The following is a 19,587-nucleotide window of genomic DNA, read 5'->3' on the forward strand; positions in this document are numbered from 1 at the left end:
ATCCAACTTTCTGAAACTGGGACAAAACAGTAAAAAAGTCATTCAAGGTATATTCTTTTCTTTATGCCTGATCAGGCAGAGGCTGCTGAAAACTCTACTCACACCACTACACTGCTAATGAAGTCCTGCCTTTGAAAGAATGAATTACAGATTTATAGCTAAAAGGAGAATTCCACAAATGTTTTAAGATTATTAAATCGTTAAGATGTAAACTAGGGATGCATCGGTACCTACCTGGTATTGGATATCGGGCCGATACCATGCTCATTTCCTCATACTCGTACTCATAAAAATTCACCAATACTAACATACCGATATCTGCTGATACCGTTTGACGTCAGCTGAGAATACAGTGCCACGCCAATGAACAATAACTCAAGCTGGCAGTGTATGAGGGTCTGCTCACACAGAGAAGTGTTACTGCTGAGTTTCTCAGTGTGTTTGCTCAGTACTTGGTGCGCAGCATGTTATTTTGAATGAATGGCTTTATTTGAAATTGTCCATAGACAAAGCTGTCTGTAGAGGCTGTGTTTCCAGCAGCATGGATGGAGTGTTTTTGTACAGTGTGAGTATGTTAATCATAGGCTTTCTTTGTACACAGTTGTCTATTCAAATGTACAACATGTGTCACAAGAACAAGATTTCTAAAATCACACAGCGTGTGTCTGGCTTCAGAGGATGCAACTACAGCTCAACCAGCCAAACAAAATACTCAAAAAAGATGTACAATTGTAAATAAAAGTGAGCTCTTCAGATGCATTATCCTCAGATGTGATTCCTGCTTTTGAGAGAGACAAATAAGAAGCATCAAAACTATAAAACATACTTTACTCACAGCTGTCCAAAAGTGGAACAAAATCTGCTCTTCTCCACTGCAGTGCTACTTGATCAAAGTTAACTAATGTAACATGGCTAGCTAATGTATGTCATTAAGAATCAGCTAGATGTTAATGATTTAACTGTTAAGGTACACTGCGCTCATTTACACTAACAACTACTTTTGTCTATGTAGGCTACTCTGTATGGTATCAGACTCGGTATTGGCGAGTACTAAAAATATGTATTCTTCTAAAAAAATGGTATTGATGCATCCTTAATGCATACAAAGTCATTCAGAGTGGTTTGATGTGAAATGTGCCATTCTGGAGAATTTTTCAGAGTCAGAATTGTTCATAGTGGTGGCTGATGCCTGAGACAATGTTTTATGGTAGTTTATGATGAGGTTTTGGCCTAAAATATACTTTTTAAATACATTCCTAACTTTCGGTACCCAAAACAGGAATATCATATCAAAATACTTTGAATTTGAAAATATTTTATTTCCATTTGCAATAAGCTATATTGCAATGTGTGTGGCAATGTGGCTCTGTTCTGGGACCTTCCTGCCCTTCCATGAGCAAACGTGGAAAGCCTGAGGCAGGGAGAGCAGCAGAACAGGGTACAGAACAGAGCAGAATCAATGACAAGAAACTAACATTGAACAAGTCAGATACAGTAGGGAGGAGGTGTGTTGCAAAGTGGCTGCAGAGAAAGCGACGAGAATGGCAGGTAAAGCACCTTAAATAAGCGCTCTGACGAATTTAGCCAATGCGTAGCTGCCGATCAGGTGAGCCGTCAGCTGACTGAGATCAGCTGATAACAGCAGATGATTGCGGCTGAGCTTGACTTCAAGGCCTGCCTGAACTAAGGCTATGCTCGATTTCTCATAAACATTTACTGAAAACTTCAATTACAGCCAATTTTTCAGCCAAAATAGTCAAAATATATAATTATCTGAATATACTGGACTATATTACAGCTGCACTTTGTAACTTTGGCAAATTTGGGAAAACGTCACCAGCACTGAAAGAATAACCAGGATAATTTGATGGCCTAAATCAGCTTATCGGGAGGTGAAGAGTAATATTACACTGAGTCTGTACAAAATTACTATTAAAAACACAATAAATTGTTTAAAACAGTGAGTTACAATGCTATTTGAAAGATACAAGCACGCTCGGTAGGACAGATTGCTAGAACACCTTCTTTTTGACTCTATGCATGTGATGTCAACATGTAAAGACATCTGAAGTGGTCAAGTCAAGTAAAATTTATTTATATAGCGCCTTTTACAACAGATGTTGTCACAAAGCAGCTTTACAAAGAATCCGGGTCCACGCCCCCAGTGAGCAAGCCTTGGCGACAGTGGCAAGGAAAAACTCCCTCAACAGGAGGAAGAAACCTTGAGAGGAACCAGACTCAAAAGGGGAACCCATCCTCCTCTGGTCGACACCGGATAAGAGGACAGACACAAAACAGTATGAGTGGTCTAAAAATTTACACCAAATCAGATGTGAGCTCTGACTTTTGAATGAATATTTCAGGCTTTAGAGGGGGACTCGCAAGAACACCATATTTCAGCAGATTTTTTTCCCTCTTCACTCAGTAATGCAAATTCTTTACATTGTAATACATCCTACATAGTGCAGCTTTACCTGTATTAGTTAGTGATTATATTGTGGTTCAGCTGTAAGTCTAAAAATATTGTATTGTATGTCTATGAATGCACTTGGCCAGCAGAGCAATGAAGAACTATAACTGAATGAAAGTGTTCTACAAAAATACGTGTCTCATTAATGTTTACTGATTTCAGCAACTGGCCAATGGCTTCTATTATAAGTGTATTTCAAGTCAATGGGTTTTCAGTTCTTTTCTAAATGTAGGAAAATACGTACATACAGATGCAACAGACAGAGATTAGTTTGTAAAACACCTGAGAACACCTTTAACTGAACCTCATATGAAGATGACACATCTCACATCGTTATACGTTTTTAAGAGGGTGATTGTAAATTGAGTGTGAAAGTGTGAATCAGATGAATTGAACAGTAAATGATGTACTACTTATAACTTAACAATGCACAAAATTATTCCGTTTTAGTTTCTTGTTATACAAACCAAAGCAAACTGATGAGCTCAAAAAAGGATGCAAAAAAAGACAAAAAAGTGCAATGAGTTTCAACTATTTTTTATTTGCTTATTTTTTTCATGACCATCTTTGACATTATATACTTTTCAGACACTTTGCTAGAAGGCATTCAGTGCATACAGCCTTGGAGACGTTAAGCAGGGCTATAACATTTTATTTATTACCAGAGCGAATAGCTGCAAATTGTCAGTTATTAATGGAAGCTCTTAAACTGGAACATTGCATTACAAACAGAAAACATGACCTTTGCAGAGTTCTAGAAGGTACACATTACAAGGCCATCAGGTGGTGTACAGCTTTAATTTGAACATCTATAGAAAACTGGATAGGACTATGTGGGCCGAGATAGTTAAGGCAGCCAATACTGTGTTAGGCTGTATTTAAAGGTCTTATTAGAGTCTTTTGTATATGCAAACATGTTAAATGGTTCAAAAAACCATAGATAGTCAGCTAACTATATGTAGCTGACTGGTCAAAGTGCCTATGCTAACCCCTGTCCGCTGTCTAAACTGCCTGCAATGGGCATGCGAGAATTACAACTGGACTTCAAAACAATGGAAGAAGGTTGTCTGGTCTGATGAGTCTTATTTTCTTTTACATCATGTGGATGGCCAGTACATGTGACACAAGGGGAATTGATGAAACCAGGATGCACTTTGTGGAGAAGTCAAGCCGGTGGAGTGAGTGATGCTCTGTGCAGTGTTCTGCTGTGGCCGGACGTCAATTTGACACGTGCCTTAACATTTTTGCGGACCTTCATGGCAAAGGTATTTCCTGATGGCAGTGGCCTTGTTCAGCAAAATGCACTCGCCACATTGCACACATTGTTTGAGGAACATGACGAAGAATTCAAGGTGTTGCCCTGGCCTCCCGTTCCCCAGACCTCAATCTGACTTAGCATCTGAGGGATGTGCTGGGACAAGAAGCTTCATCCGTAACGGCTCCACCTCGTGACTTACGGGACGTAAAGGATCTGCTAACTGTCTTAGTGCCAGATACCTTCAGAGGTCTTGTAGAGTCAATGCTCTACCATGTTAGATTTTATGAATTGAGTGAGTACTGTAATCCAGCTACATTATTTTTCCTGGTTGAACTATAAATCTACTCTGATCAGCCTATTACTTAATAATCAATGCAAATTTGGATTTTTTCCAACCCTAAAATGGGTTAATAGTTTTGGTGTTTCTGAAAATGTTTACTGTTTTAATGCTTGAAGTAGATTTCTTTTTGTCTAAAATGAAGACCACTTGAATTTGTCTGTAGAGCTTTAAATGTGTTAGATTAAAGGGCCCAACCCAATAAAAAACAAATTTGGTTAATGCAGTGTGTAAACGCTGTTAAAATTGTAAAGCGCTCTGTTTACTTCCCAGTCCAAATATGAGAACTAAGCTGCAAAAACAGCTATTTTTTTTGTCAGTGTCAGTAAAACCATTGCATTTACATATATCAGCCCAGCCTATTCATATGGAAGTTACTAGGAGTATTTCAGGCTGGACTAGAGATATTTTGGAAAAGAGATTTACATACAGCATATCTGTCTAAAAGGCACAGTAACAAAATCACCCTGATTAATTCTAAAGGACAAAGACAAGTTTTGCTACATACAAACGCACAAAGGTCATAAATGAACCACAATAAAAGTTAAAAAACACACACAAGAAAAATGTAGAATACTGGCCCTTTATTAATGTTACATTATGGTTCCTCCCATTGACATGATTAATTCAAACAAATCAATTCATTGGATTATAACAGTAAAATTTGGGCTCTAAGTTGTTTCCAGGTGTTGAGACAGGTTTGTTTGTTTGACATGCTAACTTTCTGGCACACAGCCTCCCCCTGCTGTGTGTACTGAACCGTTTATTTCAACAACAAAATGGATGGACCTTTCTAATCCTCAAAGGTCATATTAAATGGAGTGTGAGCCTGACACATATCTAGCAAGTGCTGCCTAATAACTGCAACCTTGAACATGGTTCATCACCATATCTCAGGTCACGGTGGCTCAGGTTCCACTCAGACGACTGTGAATGTGCCAACATGTGGAATCATAAAATACCAGAACAAATTAATTACAATATTGTGTCAAATATTTGTACTGTAAAAGTTAGAAAAAGCACATAATTATTTCCAGGAATTGGATACAGCTGTACACACAATGTAGGTTCTAATGTGATTGACATCTGCATGGTTAAAAGGTCACTAAAGCCCACATGGTGGGAGAAAATATTCAAGGACCTTCTCCATTGTTAAGTCTTCCTGGTGCACAATGCCATGCAGTCAGCCTACTTCTATTTGAGGCCCGAGTGCTCTGACTGTGCCACAGTATGACGTGATGTAAAAGAAATTCTGGACCAGTGACCTTTGTCATGTATGACTCCAGAAGGAGTTGCTATCTTTTCTCACTTCTTCCCATGACAACTACAGGTCAGAGTTCATTTTATTATGAGGTCTAGAATAGCCCCCAAGGCCACTAGAATGCCAATGTCATATACAAAAGCAAGTTCTCATTTTATGGAGAATCCACAGTCAGAGGACATATATTAGGACTGTCAAGCTATTAAAAATAATCATGATTAATTGCATCACTTTTTGTAGTTAACTGCGATTAATAAAAAAATATTTTATTTTTTAATCTGTTGAAATTGTACCCCAATTAATTTTTTTTTTAAGTGCAGTAAGGGTGCATTTAGAAGAGTGGACACAATATGCTTCATACAGAGATTCTCTATATGCACTTTTAAATACAATGTTCTGCAGAGTCACTACAACAGAACATTGAATGCTGTGCATGGTGCATGGCAAGTGTTCGAATGGCAGCTGCCTCTGTGCTCAGTGTGCTTTCTTTATTTTTAACGTTACACTGCTTTGCTATATCCATAAAATGTTCGGCACGCACCTCAGCATGACGTCTGTCCTCTGCTGTCATGACAGTTGAATGCAGTTTTCACTGTTCATTGATATAATAGGCCATAACCTGGAGGTAGCTCTGATTCCCCAGTGATGTCCATTAATCATCAGTAAGTGTTACCATCACTGTTAGCTCCGACTCCTTAGCTAGTTTGGCCCTCTCTGTTTTATACAGCTAGTGTAGCCTAGTGATGACTGTGTCTCTCAAGGGCAACCATAATAGTGATGGGAAAAATGGCTCTTTGAAGGCTTTTAAGCCTTCCTTCTTTTCCAAGAGCTGTTCCCACTTTTTTCCCTTTTTTTTGGGAACGGGGGTTAGGTTTATCTGCAAAATAATCACTAGGAAAATGAAAGGATAAGATTTGGATCAGATTCAAACTTAGACATCCCACTAATATAACTTCATTTCACATATGTAGCATAGGCTTGGCAGCACTAAATTACTCTTATTACCAGACCTAATGTCAATGATCAGCACTGTAAACATTACACAACTTGACATCATATCTCTCTGTTTTGTCAGTGAATTTACTACTCTGAATTTACCCTCTATATGAAATGTGGCTCTCAGTGTTCATGCAGGGAGTGGAATGGATTTAGGGCAAAGAGTCATTGAATAGAACCGGATCATTCATGAACATAACCTTCACTGACTCATAAGTTGAGTCATTGGACATGATCCAAATTATGTCGTGCAGGCCTTCGCCCTCAACTATGTAAATCAGCATGCTGTGGCTATCCATATACAGGGAGATTCACTTGAAAGAGGCCCCGAATATTCTGTTGTAACTCTCATCTGGATGAAGCAATCTGAATCAAAAAAATACACTAAATACCTTGACGTATGTGTATACGTCTGCATTACATACAATGCTGGAAGTGATCTCTGTTTTCTGCCGGACACATGAAGAGGTTCGGACGTATGCACCTGGAAGTTGCAAACGGAAGTTAAACGTCGCGATGGCTGTGCAGCGCCTACCTCATCTCTCAGACGCAGGGGCACCCTGCCTTGTTCGAAGCTCCATATACCGAGGAGCACATTGACCACTGTTTCATTCAGATTACTTCATCATAGCGAGAGTTATTACAGAATATTTGGGGCCTCTTTCAAGTGAATCTCCCTGTATCAGTTGCTACCATTAATTTGCTGGAAGATGACACATCCACTGTTTTCCGCCGAGTACTGCTGAATGTAGTCTGTCACATAGTACAAGCGCTAACACTGCTGGTTTTAAATGTGTGCTTGGCTTGTATGTGATATCATCTGCTGGATGTACTCTGGCAATGACTAAACTCAGCCTGACAGTAACTACACATAGCCTTAGTTTTGTCAAGCGAGCCAGAGACTTGCTTTGAGTATTTGAGTGACCAGTCCAGAAAAGCAGCAGCTTTTTTGTTTGACTTGCAAACTTTCTTTTAGAAATTTTGCTAATTTTCTTTCTGTTTCCTTTTCTCAGTAAGTTCTTCTTGACAGCTACACATCCTTTCAGATCCAAAGCACTGAGTTGTCTTCTCACCATGGAAGGATGGACAGAAACACCTATGGATTCTTTTGATCTAAAGCAAGAGTGGGGCTTGACTTTCTCCTCTTCCTTAAAGATGAAAGAAAGTAAGATTTAAATTCTGTTTATCCGAAGTCGACAGTTTTGGTGGTCTACCAGGTCTTGCATGGCTGTCTGGAGTTCTGTGTTCACATTTTAGAAACTCCTGTTTTTTTCCCAATTTGTTTTCTTTGTCTTTGCCATTGTTTATAATACAATGTATAACTCGTACATAATGGCCACATTCACTGGAAATTAAATAAATGAGGGGTGATATCGTACTTTGGCATAGTACTGTACTTTTTTAGCAGATACTCTTATCCAGAGTGACTTACAGTGGCAGGTAAATCGTCTCTGTCCAAAAACAGACTTAACTTGCATAAAATACGCATTAACATCCCTGCCATGTTCACAACGTTGCCTATTTTTTTCCCCAGATAAATATAGTGCGAATATGTCTTAAATATTCAATACATCACCCAGGCCTAAAATGGTGCATAATTTGTTTTAACTCCTTCTCTTCTCTTGACAGAATATGGCTTTCACTTCACTTTACTTTAGCTTAGACAGATACAGCAGAGAGGCCAAATATGGTACAAGAACTAAGTGTTGTCATCATGTGATCAAGTTGTCACTGCATGTTTTTAAATTTCAAAATCAAGTTTTAACTCCATTAATTTCTATATTTTCTCTACATATTTCTCTTTAATTTCATTTTTCTGTTGGAACAAAACCTCGTATCTCCATTTTTTTTTTGTTTTTCAGTTTTTGACATAATTTGAGAATGTCTGTTTCCCTTTAAATTGTGTGTAAATTACATGATAAATGGACCAAAAAAAAATTATTGGTAAAAAGAAGTCTGGTTCCACTGACATACATTAAAAGTAAAGTATGTTTTTTCCATATCCTGAAAAGTTACTATTTTGGAGATACAAAGTTTTGTTCTGACAACAGCAATATACTTATAATATAAAGGCATATAATTCTCTGCAAAAGTCTGAACACCCCCATTCAAATTATGTTGTGTTTGCCAAGTTTAACATACTGAAACAAAAAATGTAACATAAAATGTAATATGTGCAATAACTTTGGCACAAGGTACGTATTATGTTTATTTTCAGTGTTTTAAATTCAGTAAATAAACAGTAATTATGCATTAAAATGTACAGAAGTGTGTTTGCTGTAGAGAATGCATTAACTATTTTCACTTAAAAGACAAACTAAACTTCTCATTTGACCAGGAGCACCCAAACTTTTGCATATGACAGTACATGATAAAGTTCTTGTGGAATACACATAAGACAATTCAGTAAATACCCAAGATCAAAAATGAAAATATAATGAGAAAAACAGTTAGCATGTTATTTGAACAATTTCAGATTTTTTTTACCTCAAATATATATTTAATTTCTATGGGATTCGGCTAAAACTACCTCTGGCACAGGACAATTCACTGATTTCTTGTTGGATTCAGTGGACAGACTGCCTACCAATGCATTGTCACTTTGCACAGACACTTAATTAACCCCTTTCTGCCCATGTTAAGGTGAGCTAGATCATGTCAAAAGTCATTTAATGTTATGATGTGTCAACTGGGAAGGAGGTGATAAACTGCTTCACTGACCCACCCATAAGTACACACACACTCTCCCATTACTTACTCTGCCAGCCTTTTGCTCTAGCTCCTCCATCCACATACAAAAGGAAGAAGCATTTGTTGGCAGAAGCCAAGGCTGAGCACAGGGGGGAACTCGCTGCAGGAGCACACCCTCACACTGCTCAAAGGATTTATTACCTAGCACAACTTAGAGGCAGCACTCAAATATCAGGAGTGCTCCGAACACTGCTTTGCAGGAGCTGAGAGGAGAGTGCGGAGGACTGAGAACAGGTAAGTTTCCTTCACCCTCTTTATCAGGAAGAGTACTGGTAGTAACAAGATGACTTACAGGGATAAAAAAGGCAAGAAGGTTCACCTGCCTCTGTGTGGCTCCCAGCTTCTGCCCTAAACCTCCACAAACTGAAGGAGAATGCAGTGCAAAACTTGTCTAGAGTGTCTTTGTTTTCAGTTTTGTGCCCTTTTCTTATTTGAATGGTCTACAGCAACTGTGGACCTTTACCAATGCAAGACAGAGGTGAACCGTTGGCATGGCAACCCCAAATTACCTTGAATGTGTTGAAATGAAGAGGACAGTCTACTCAAGGTTACAATCCTTTATGTGTAGTAACCAACATTTTATGAACATCTCTTTTTTAAGACCATCTCACCACTTCTCAGCTCTAAATACCCAATAAACCTAGTTTGAGTATACTTAAGGGACTGGTGCTTAAAACAGATCGTGTTACAGTTACTTAGGTGGTCACGCATAAAATCATTTGAGTCAAGTATGCATGTTCTTGGTTTAAGTTGTCAGGTCAGGTTTCAGGGTGTGAGAGGTGATGGTCAGGTGGTATGAGGTCATAGTAAAGAGGTTGCTGAGGGCTAATAATAGAGGAGTGCAATAGATCAAAATCTCTTTCCAGACATTTCATATTTTGGTAAGATGGGAGGGGACACTTTCGAGTTCTCACCATTCAGACATGTATAATTAACATAAGATAAATTCCTTTATGTAACATATTTTATGATGTAATAGATCAAGCTTACTGCATTTGGTTCCTCATGTAAACCCATAAGGGGGAGGACTTCCATGTCAGGGAATGCTGTGGTACAGTTGTACGCAAGATTTTCTAAGTGAAAAAAGTGAACAAGTCCTCTACAGGGAACAGACTTGTGCACTAAATTGCCATATTTAACATATTATAACATAATATGTTAAATTCAACAAATAAACAGTAATTATGCACTAAAGTGGGTAGAAATGTGCTCTCTGTAAAGGATGTGTTAACTTATTTTCAGTTCAACAAAATGTCATTTGATTAGGGGTGCCCAAACTTTTGCATACGACCATATTTGCCTGTTGCAAGGAACTGTCTTCATTCATTAAAACTGCAATATACTCCTGTAGCGCTGGGTAAGTCACAACATCAAAAGGGTTCCCCCTGACAAATAACCTTTATTCAATTGTCTCTCATTCACTTGTTGTTCTTAAGAGGAAATTCCACAGAATCAACAATATTTCTGCACAATTCAACCATCAAGACACTCAGAGTGGTTTGATGTGAAATGCTCTCAACCTTTTCCACCCCAAGGCCCACATGTTTATACACACAAAGCATATCGGTCCGCAGGAAAACTAAAATCAGCTCTTTTTTTGAAGTGCTGACACTGAAAACATGAGAATTGGGGCCTGAAAAAGATCAGACCAGTTTAATCACAGAAGCCAAAATTACAGTTATGTTAAAAATCATGACGTAAAAACATATGGTTTCAGTGATGTTACCCAAACCAGTATGAGGTAGATGTGGACTGGATGGAGCTGCAGTCCATCGCGTTTTCACAGAAAATTATCCACTGCCATCGCCATAAGTAATTGCTTGCTTTTACAATGTATCTTAATTTTGAGGGTTTTTGTGATTCATCTGAAATAGCCAAACCTCACTCCTCTCACTGGGCTTTTGGATTAGTTCTGTCACAATCAACAATAATACTAAACCTTACTTCATATCTGCTTCTTTAGGACTGGCTTATCAATTTGACCTTGACCACTCCGGTCACTGATGCTCGCGATCAATGAGCCGAATTGAAATGTGGATCTTCGCTATTATTTTAAAGCTCATCTGTCATTTTTAACAGCTGCAGCTGGTGCTGCAGGGACGACATGAAAGCAAATGAGAGTCTGTAAAGAGTCAGACATTAAAACAGGCAAATTATGCTGTCTGTATGGTGCCAAAAGTGCTGCTAGATAAGAAGGAAAGCGAGCTCTATTGATGAATTCCCTCGTTTGATCAGAGAACATGTTTCCGTCAGCAGTGAGCTGAGCTGGGGTTTGTTCGGAAGCAGAACGAGACCCGTGGTTTTTGCTGGTCCACGGTTCAGCCGTGTGTTGTAGATCTGAATATGGGTGGAGCGTTCACACACGTCAAAATGAAGCGAACTAAAGACAAGGTGTGATAGGTCCCCACCAAACACCCTGAGGAGCTTCTTCTGGCACTTTAGGCCAAAACCTCATCACAAAACTATCGTAAAAAAAAGTCTGAGACATTGAGACCATTCAATAATGTCAAACCATCGATTTAATAATTGATAAATGCTAAAGAGTTCTGCAAACTAAGAGAGTAGCACTGCTTAACATTAGCCAGTAGCTCAGCTAGCATGATAACAGCTCTGCTCTCCACAAAGAACTCATTCTATTCTGGCTAACTAAAGCACTGACACAAGTTTAGATGATAATCCCATATGGAAAAAAAAATACATTTCAATTGTATTTATCAAATATATTGTTGCAATGGATAAAATTGCACAAAAAGTAATTGTTAAATATCTGTTTAAAATGCATTTATTTGTATGTGTTATTATATTTTTTCAGTTGTATGTAGTTTTAACAAAGTTTACAGATATAACTAAATATACATGAACTGAATGAAATGATACTCACTTCTGTGTTTTTCATAAACAAGATATCAAATCATAACTGCACTTTTACAGTGTATCAATAGCTTCAGCATGTGTTTCTGGAATACCAATTCATTTCAAAAAGTATTCCAAACAGTAAAGTACATTTTCAAATGTATTTGATAAATATATTTACATATATTTATTTTGTATGTTACATTTCTATGTGTAATATTTCCCCAAGTGTTTTAAAATAGATTTGGTTAATATGACAATATATTCTGAACTACATTTTAGTGAATGTATTTCAACACAGATTGTGATGTATTTGAAATGTATTTCAAACATAAGAATACATATTCCTATATTGTTTTTCATATGAGATGACTCAGTTCTGAGGGAGGGAAGTTGAGCATCTGGCGATGAAGGGACAGAAAGGTGAAATAAAATGTTTTTTGGCGTTTGGATCTGCAGCTTGATCAACTAACTTAACGTTAGCTTAGCGAGCAGGCTACAGACCCAAACAGCGCAACCACCACAGTACAGGATTGATTCTGACTAAGCAGTGCTCAGACTAGTTTAAATGATCAAAACTAATGTCTGAAAGAGCAAAAGTCGAGTGAGTGACAGAAAGCCTGTCCTGTGGTGTTTGAGATTGCAGCATTTATTAATTAACAGGCCAAATGTGCCACACAGCACAGACTTGGTTCCAGCTATCTAATGCTAAAATGACACTGTTTAGAAGATATCTGATAGTGCAAAGTTGCCTGACTGAAAGCTGAAATTGATCATGTTCTGTGTAGCCATCGTTGAGTTACTAGACACCGCACTCTGGTACCGCACCGTTCACTTGTTCAAAACCATTGTTTTTAATAAAGGTCTGCACACCGGCACCTCTATTCTTACATGCTTGTATCGTAACAATAGCAGAACCCTTTTTGGTGCTATACAGTATCCTTTTCAAAATGGTTCAACATTGTGGTGATGGCAGTAATGAGCTCAAACCTGCGGTATGCATCACATGACCGCTGTATTGCGATAAAGCAGCTATCGTCGTTATCGTCACAGCCCTTATTTCATCAATTTGTTTTACTACATTTCAAATAAATATAACTTCATTGTATTGTATAGAACAAAAACAATCACAGGATACTTACCTACAAATAATGGAATATGATTGAGAGGTTCCAACAGTGGCAGTTTTCTGAGCTGAACATCCTATCAAGAAAAAAAAAATCATAGTAGGTCTTTTGATAATTATATTTTTCCAAAAATAAAGTCATTGAAATCTAATTTTTAAGCACATCACATCAAACATACAGAAGTGAACTGGATTAGCAAGATAACTGATTTGATTACTTATAAGGTTATATTCAAGAAAGAGTGTTTTTTTTTCTGTGTGTACCAAGTCAAAGCATCACCCAGCATACAGAGATGAAAGGTTAATGCTAGGATTCAGGTTTGAGTTCTTTGTGTGTTGACTACAGATACCCCTGCAATGCAGTACACTAAAAATCCACTGTTTCCTTAGAGTTTTTCTTTTTTCTGTTGACACACAAGAGATCTAAGATTTGACTTTCGTCCAGGCAGGTATGGCATATATATACAAAAAAGAGTTCTTGAAATAGACACCTAACATTACATTTATCTTCACTGTGGACAAGCTGTCTGCTAAACATGTAGGATAAGGTTTTTGAATGTTGAGCGAGTTGAATGTTGCTTTGTCTACAAATCTGTTTTTTTCTATAATAAAGTGAGATGAACAGAGTATAAACTTCATTAGATAAAACAGTGTTAATAAGACTTTCTCTCCAGCTTCAGCTGATGAGGACGCATTCTACCTTATACATATGCAACTGTGGTCGCTCTTTTTTTGAATGGATTTTTTCCCGCCTTTTAAAGCCAGGTGTAAATTAGTGGCTGTCTCAGACGTGTTTTGTTGACGGACTGGAAAGAATATTTACCAAGGCCACAACACTACAGCAACAAAACAGCACTATTTCAACTCTCAGGGCCATGTGAGAGCTGCAATATGCCATCTCAATTAATGTTATTTGATCCCAAATTCTGTTATCTCTTCATCACTGACCTTTCATCCCGCATTTCTTGACAGCTACACCATTTTGCTGCACCTTTTAAACCCTGCACCTTACTAGAGCATGCAGTAGGTGGTTTTGTGTGCAGTTCGCATGAGTAGTTACAGCCTTAGTAAATCGAACATTAATTTCAGATAGAGTGAGTGTGTATTGTGGTCATACCAAAGCACATTTTGCACTATGCTTGCATGTGTATGGTATGTGTATCTGACACAATGTTTTCTTTTAGAAGCACGATTTGCAGTCAAAAGTAATAAATTACAAAATGTCACATTGCAGTACTTAAAAAATATATATTTATAAAATATTAAAAAAGAAAAATAGGTATGCACTGCTTCCATTGTTTTTACTTTTAACAGAATTATCAGGCATGATTTCTGGACATATGATTCTTCACTGCCCTGTTTAATAAATACCTCTAAATTCACTGGATATCACTTCACTTGCAGCTGGATGATGACTTAAAACATCCTACTACAGCACCTATTGAGTGTGTAAATGGAAAAAATGAAATGCCTTAACTGGCATTCTTAACTGGCTAAGCCAGATACCTTTTTTAAATTCCACTGGCCATATACAATACATGGCCAAAAGTATGTGGACACATGATCATTACATCATATATAATGGCTAAACATCTTATTCCAAAACTCCAAAACTATGCACATTAATACTGAGCTGATACCTTTACTACTATCACAGCCTCCACCCTTGTAGGAAAGCTTCCACTACATCTTGGAACACGGCTGCAGAACTTTGCTTCCATTCAGCCACAAGAGCATAAGTGAGGTCAGGCAACAATATTGAGCAATAAGGCCTGAGTCGCCATAGGAGGATAGCCCCAGACTATTATTCCTCCTCATGGCCGCTGGAACAATGGGAGCGAGCTGACATTTGACCCAGCACTTTTCAAAGCACTAGGGTGATGCCCCAGCACTTTTTGATAGAGTACAGGCTGTCTGGATTGAAGGAAAAAAAAATACTCTCCCTTACCGCACAGACCACTGACCTATAGGCATAAACAGACAGTCAAACTCAGCAGCAGAACCAATTAAAATCTCCATTTCAGCTTGACGGCAGATCATTTGCTAAAAAAGTCGAAACCTGTGAGACCTCATGTTCAGTAAATAGACTGCTTCAGCTCACTAATCCAATAAATGTTTTTGTGCTGACACAAATATTTATGCATTTTATGTTAGTACACTATGTAAAAAACACTATGTGAAACACAATTTATGTTAGTACACTATGTGAAATGTACTTAAAGTCAGGTTTTGCATTTTTACAGTTACTTTGCTATAAGACACAATTTCAAGTGAGCATGTAATGTATGCTATCTAAGCGAAGCTCAGCAAAGCACATGTGGTCTAAAGAAACAGCCACACTGATATTGTTCATAAAGAAGTTTGTTGTAACGTCATTACCTATAGCCATATGGAAGCTTTAGTTAGTCTGTGAGTACTAAAGACAGTTGTCCAGTTGTCTTTTGTTAATCTTAAGCTTAAGTCACGTCAAGTTTTTTTTCCCTTCTATTTTTTTGGCCCACCACTGTTGGAGGCCACCCGTTTCTTCATAGTCAGCAATATGCAATCAGTGTTCTCCAAACCCAAAGCCAGGTTCACATTCATAGAGAATGTGTTTACACTGCTCCACGGAGTCCAATGACAGTGTGCTTTACATCATTCTAGCTGACCTTCGGCATCGTGCATGGTGATCTTAGGTTTGTGTGTGGCCACTTGGTCACAGAAACCCAATCCATGAACCTCAAGATGAAAAGTTCTTGTACTGATGTTGCTGTTTGCGCTGCAACAGAGGACAGATCATTTTAACATGTGAAACACTCAGTGGTCCCATTACGTGAGCTTGTGTTGCGCATCACATTACATCTGAGCTGTTGTTGCTTTTAGACATTTCCCCTTCACAACAACAGCACTTACAGTTGCCTGGGGCAGCTTTAGCAAGGCAGAAATTTGATGAACTGACTTGATGGAAAGGTGGCGTCCTATGACAGTGCCAAGTTCAAAGTCAGTAAGACACATTTTTCTTTGTCTCTGCAGACCGAATGGCTGTATGATTAATGCCAGCAAAGGGTGTAGATGAAATAGCCAAACCCACTATTTACAAATATGTGCAAATTATTGGCCATATAAGTGAAACACACTTACTGAATATCAGACTGAAGGCAAAAAGCTCCAACAAAATGGACACTGAAAACTGGCTGCATTACAGGCCAGACAGAACAACAAAAGGCTAACCATTTTTCCAAGCAAATACTAAGAATGACAATTTAATGTAAGATTTGTTATCCATGATGTCTGGGGGTGAGGGGAATATGTACAAAAAGGTGTGTTATACAATATATTTATAAATACTATTAAAACAGTCTGATTATCACACATACTAACCTCATAGTCTTTGTGGTATTTAAAATGTTCTGTTCAAAACAACAAAAAAGTGTCACTATTCTGTTACTTACTGCTCTATAAATCTGTGTATGGCTTTGAAATTCGTTCATAGGGCAGTTATTGTATAAATTGCCTAGGGTTACTGGGATTATGCCATCTTTTACATCACATAGCTGCTATTACTGATTATAATTTAAACAAGGTAACCACTAATTTGTAGCAGATTACATTTTAGTAATGACCCCAACTATGGGCACTGGCCACATTTTCCCAATTGGACAAATGATAGTTAAAATCTTCTGGAGCCATGTTCCGTAGAAGTCAAGTGCTAAGAGTGACTCAGAACCATTAAGAACCATTGAGAAAACATAAATATCCAAAAGGGGCACTTTGACTAGGTCAGTCCATTGAAGTGTTTATGTGCAGCACAGCATTATAAGTGGCCCAGTGATGTATTGAGTTGAATTGGCTTGGCTCAGCAAGGGATATTTAACTCTTAAGCACCCTGTGTAATGACATATTCTGTCTATACTCTAAATAAAGTACTGACAAGCTGGTTGATTTATATAGCAGTCATTTCCTCACCTACAACATAAGCTTGTGCTGCTGTAATATTGATACATAAGAGGGCGACAGAAGTCGGTGCCAATTTTCATTTACGCTAAGCTAAATGCACAGCCTGTTTACTGGAGGGAACCTGTGATATATTTTAATGCTGTATGTTGCACACATAGTCGCAAGACACTAATTGCCACCTAATGGACATGAAGGGAAAAACAATCGGCAGCATAGATGTAGGTTATATGCACACATGAGACTGGGTTACATGCACATCTATACTAGTGTCAAGTGGGGGCCTACTTTCACACTAATTTTACTGCCTCGTGATAGCGCTCGCCCAACATACCATTGACGGGTAATTATGTTATGAAGCATGGCTCTGGTTTCTCGCCATGGCAAAAATGTTTCCTTTTATGCTGCCCAGATCTGTTCAGAGAATGAGGCCTAGCCTTAGATGACTTCGTCAGTCTATATGCAGCTAATTTATTGTACACCGATGACATAGTAGCTTTAGATTAAATGAAGCTGGTGTAAAAAAGATGGACTGTTTAAAGCAGCTGATGTAAGGCCAGCTGGTGGGCTCGGATGTCCTGTAACTCAGAGAAGACCCTCCTCCACCCCTTCCCTCCTCTCAAACAGCTCCAGTTTCAGGCTGTTTAGCTCGAGAGTGTCAAAGGCCACACAGCTCATTTTCAGGCACTGGCATGCACTGAGAACATTGCACAGCGGGTAGAACTGTACTCTGTTTAAGACATGCATTCAAGTGCAGAGTAAATCATGGCCTAAAAACATAACAAAAATAAATATAATAATAATATTATAATCATAACTGCATAATATCACAGATAAAATAGGTAACAAATTAAATAAATAACCAACCTTAAAAGTTTTCTGGATTAAGACTTGAAAATGAGCCCATACCATTAAGTGCATTATTCACTGATATTACACTGAAAAGAATCATTCTGTATCAAAAGCATACTTATGACAAATAATACCTATTAAAACTATTTCCAATTCACATATAATTGAGGTAGCTGCACTCACCTACAGTTCCCCTCAGCCAGTTCATTTACTGTAGCATTTCTGTAGTAATATTGAGCAAAATAGGCCTTTTAACACAACTTGCATCAAACCCCACCCTCTTTTTAAACCAATCAGTGAAGGGCAGAGGCCTCAAAATTAGACCTGAAAAATTAGAGCTCAGATTTTACAACAGAAATACCCGAATCATGCAGACTTTTATATGATACCTGACCTATCACGTGGATGAAGAATGAATGGCATGAGCCTCAGGGCCCTGGAATAACATGCAGTTATAGCTGATTATATATGATGCTCCCCGCAATGCCCAGCTGAAGTATCATATCTTCACTAAGTTAAAACTATGAAACCTCTGTGGCACAACACTATCAGACAGATTGATAGGGCAATGAGACTTTATGATGGAAAGGACAGTATGGGAATGGAATGCCTTATACAAGTTTTATGACAAGACCATGAATGTTTTTAAGAGGTATTCAAGATACAATGATAAGGTTGCAGGTTTTCCAGAGCACAAGAGTACTGCAAAACTCATTCTGTCCTCACTCTTAAGGTCAGAGCAAACCAGCCCAACAAACACCAACAAAACTAAGTATTTGGTTGGTGTGCCATATCTGTGTGTGCTTGGTTGGAGAGTTTAGAGTGTTCTCCCCCATTCACACTGGTTCATGTGGTTCATTAATGCAATAAGCCACCAAAGGCCATGCAGTACAGTGAGAGTCCCTTACTCTTGATAAAATCACTGTAATGCACAGTGTAATCTCAAGTGGCTTACTGCCTTTATAAAACAGTCGACAGCATAAAATATGATAAAATACACATTTTTGATAAGTATTTGAAGTTCTTATTAATAATCATGATAAATAATTATTCCACCAAGACAGGTAGTTTGTTTAGAGCATGCTATTGTTGCCATGCAACCATGGACCACTGACACCATGTGTGTTTTCCAGTCTTTATTTTGCACCAAGCTAATGCTGCTGTATTTTTTCCCATTCTAAATCTCTAATGGCTCCCTACATAGAACTTAAAATACTGGCTCTTGCACCCAAACAGTGCATAATATATCTAACAAAGAGCCATTTTGGATTCAGTCATGAGTGCACAATTCCATATTGGACAAAAAGTGCACTATTTGGGTTTAAAAGCCAGAATTTCATGATCACAACAGTATGTAAGACATTCAAGTGACATTCTTAACTTTTTGATATTGCAGTTTTACTATTAATCGTGTAGTAAGTAATTTAATTCAAAGCCTGGGATAGTAATGGAGGAGTTGTATAGCCTTGCAGTTTAAACAAAACTGGGTTCCTACTTCATCCGCTTGGTGGTCATGGCTGGTCTATGGTCTAAATTATTTCTTTCACAGAACACGGATTTTAGCGACAAGGCACTATAATACAGTTAAATTTTAAACATTCTTAAACAACTACCAACATTACATCGCAGTTGGAACAAAAAACTTCTTAACTTTCAATGTAAGTTGATGTAAGAAGATTTTATTCTAAGCCATTCTGGACCATTTCTATTGGTCCATTTATCATAAATTTTGACACGATGTAAACAGTAG

General features: G+C 38.0%; 1 protein-coding gene and 1 long non-coding RNA gene across 4 annotated transcripts in view; one reads left to right on the forward strand and one right to left on the reverse strand.

Annotated features, from left to right (window-relative positions):
* The window catches only part of LOC118808445, a 58,381-nt gene that overhangs the window by 12,805 nt on the left and 25,989 nt on the right, over window positions 1-19,587 (reverse strand). Inside the window, exon 2 of the long non-coding RNA XR_005007278.1 lies at window positions 13,069-13,129. This is a non-coding gene — a long non-coding RNA (uncharacterized LOC118808445). The remainder of the gene's footprint in view (window positions 1-13,068; window positions 13,130-19,587) is intronic.
* The window catches only part of LOC118808443 (immunoglobulin-like and fibronectin type III domain-containing protein 1), a 35,305-nt gene continuing 24,827 nt past the window's right edge, over window positions 9,110-19,587 (forward strand). For 2 of the 3 annotated variants that reach the window (XM_036571122.1, XM_036571124.1), the window contains exon 1: window positions 9,110-9,307. The gene's annotated coding sequence lies outside the window, so the exon portion shown is untranslated. The remainder of the gene's footprint in view (window positions 9,308-19,587) is intronic. The other variant, XM_036571123.1, reaches the window with a different exon arrangement.

The sequence above is a fragment of the Colossoma macropomum genome, unplaced genomic scaffold (genome assembly GCF_904425465.1).
Source record: "Colossoma macropomum unplaced genomic scaffold, Colossoma_macropomum, whole genome shotgun sequence".
Lineage (NCBI taxonomy): Eukaryota > Metazoa > Chordata > Actinopteri > Characiformes > Serrasalmidae > Colossoma > Colossoma macropomum.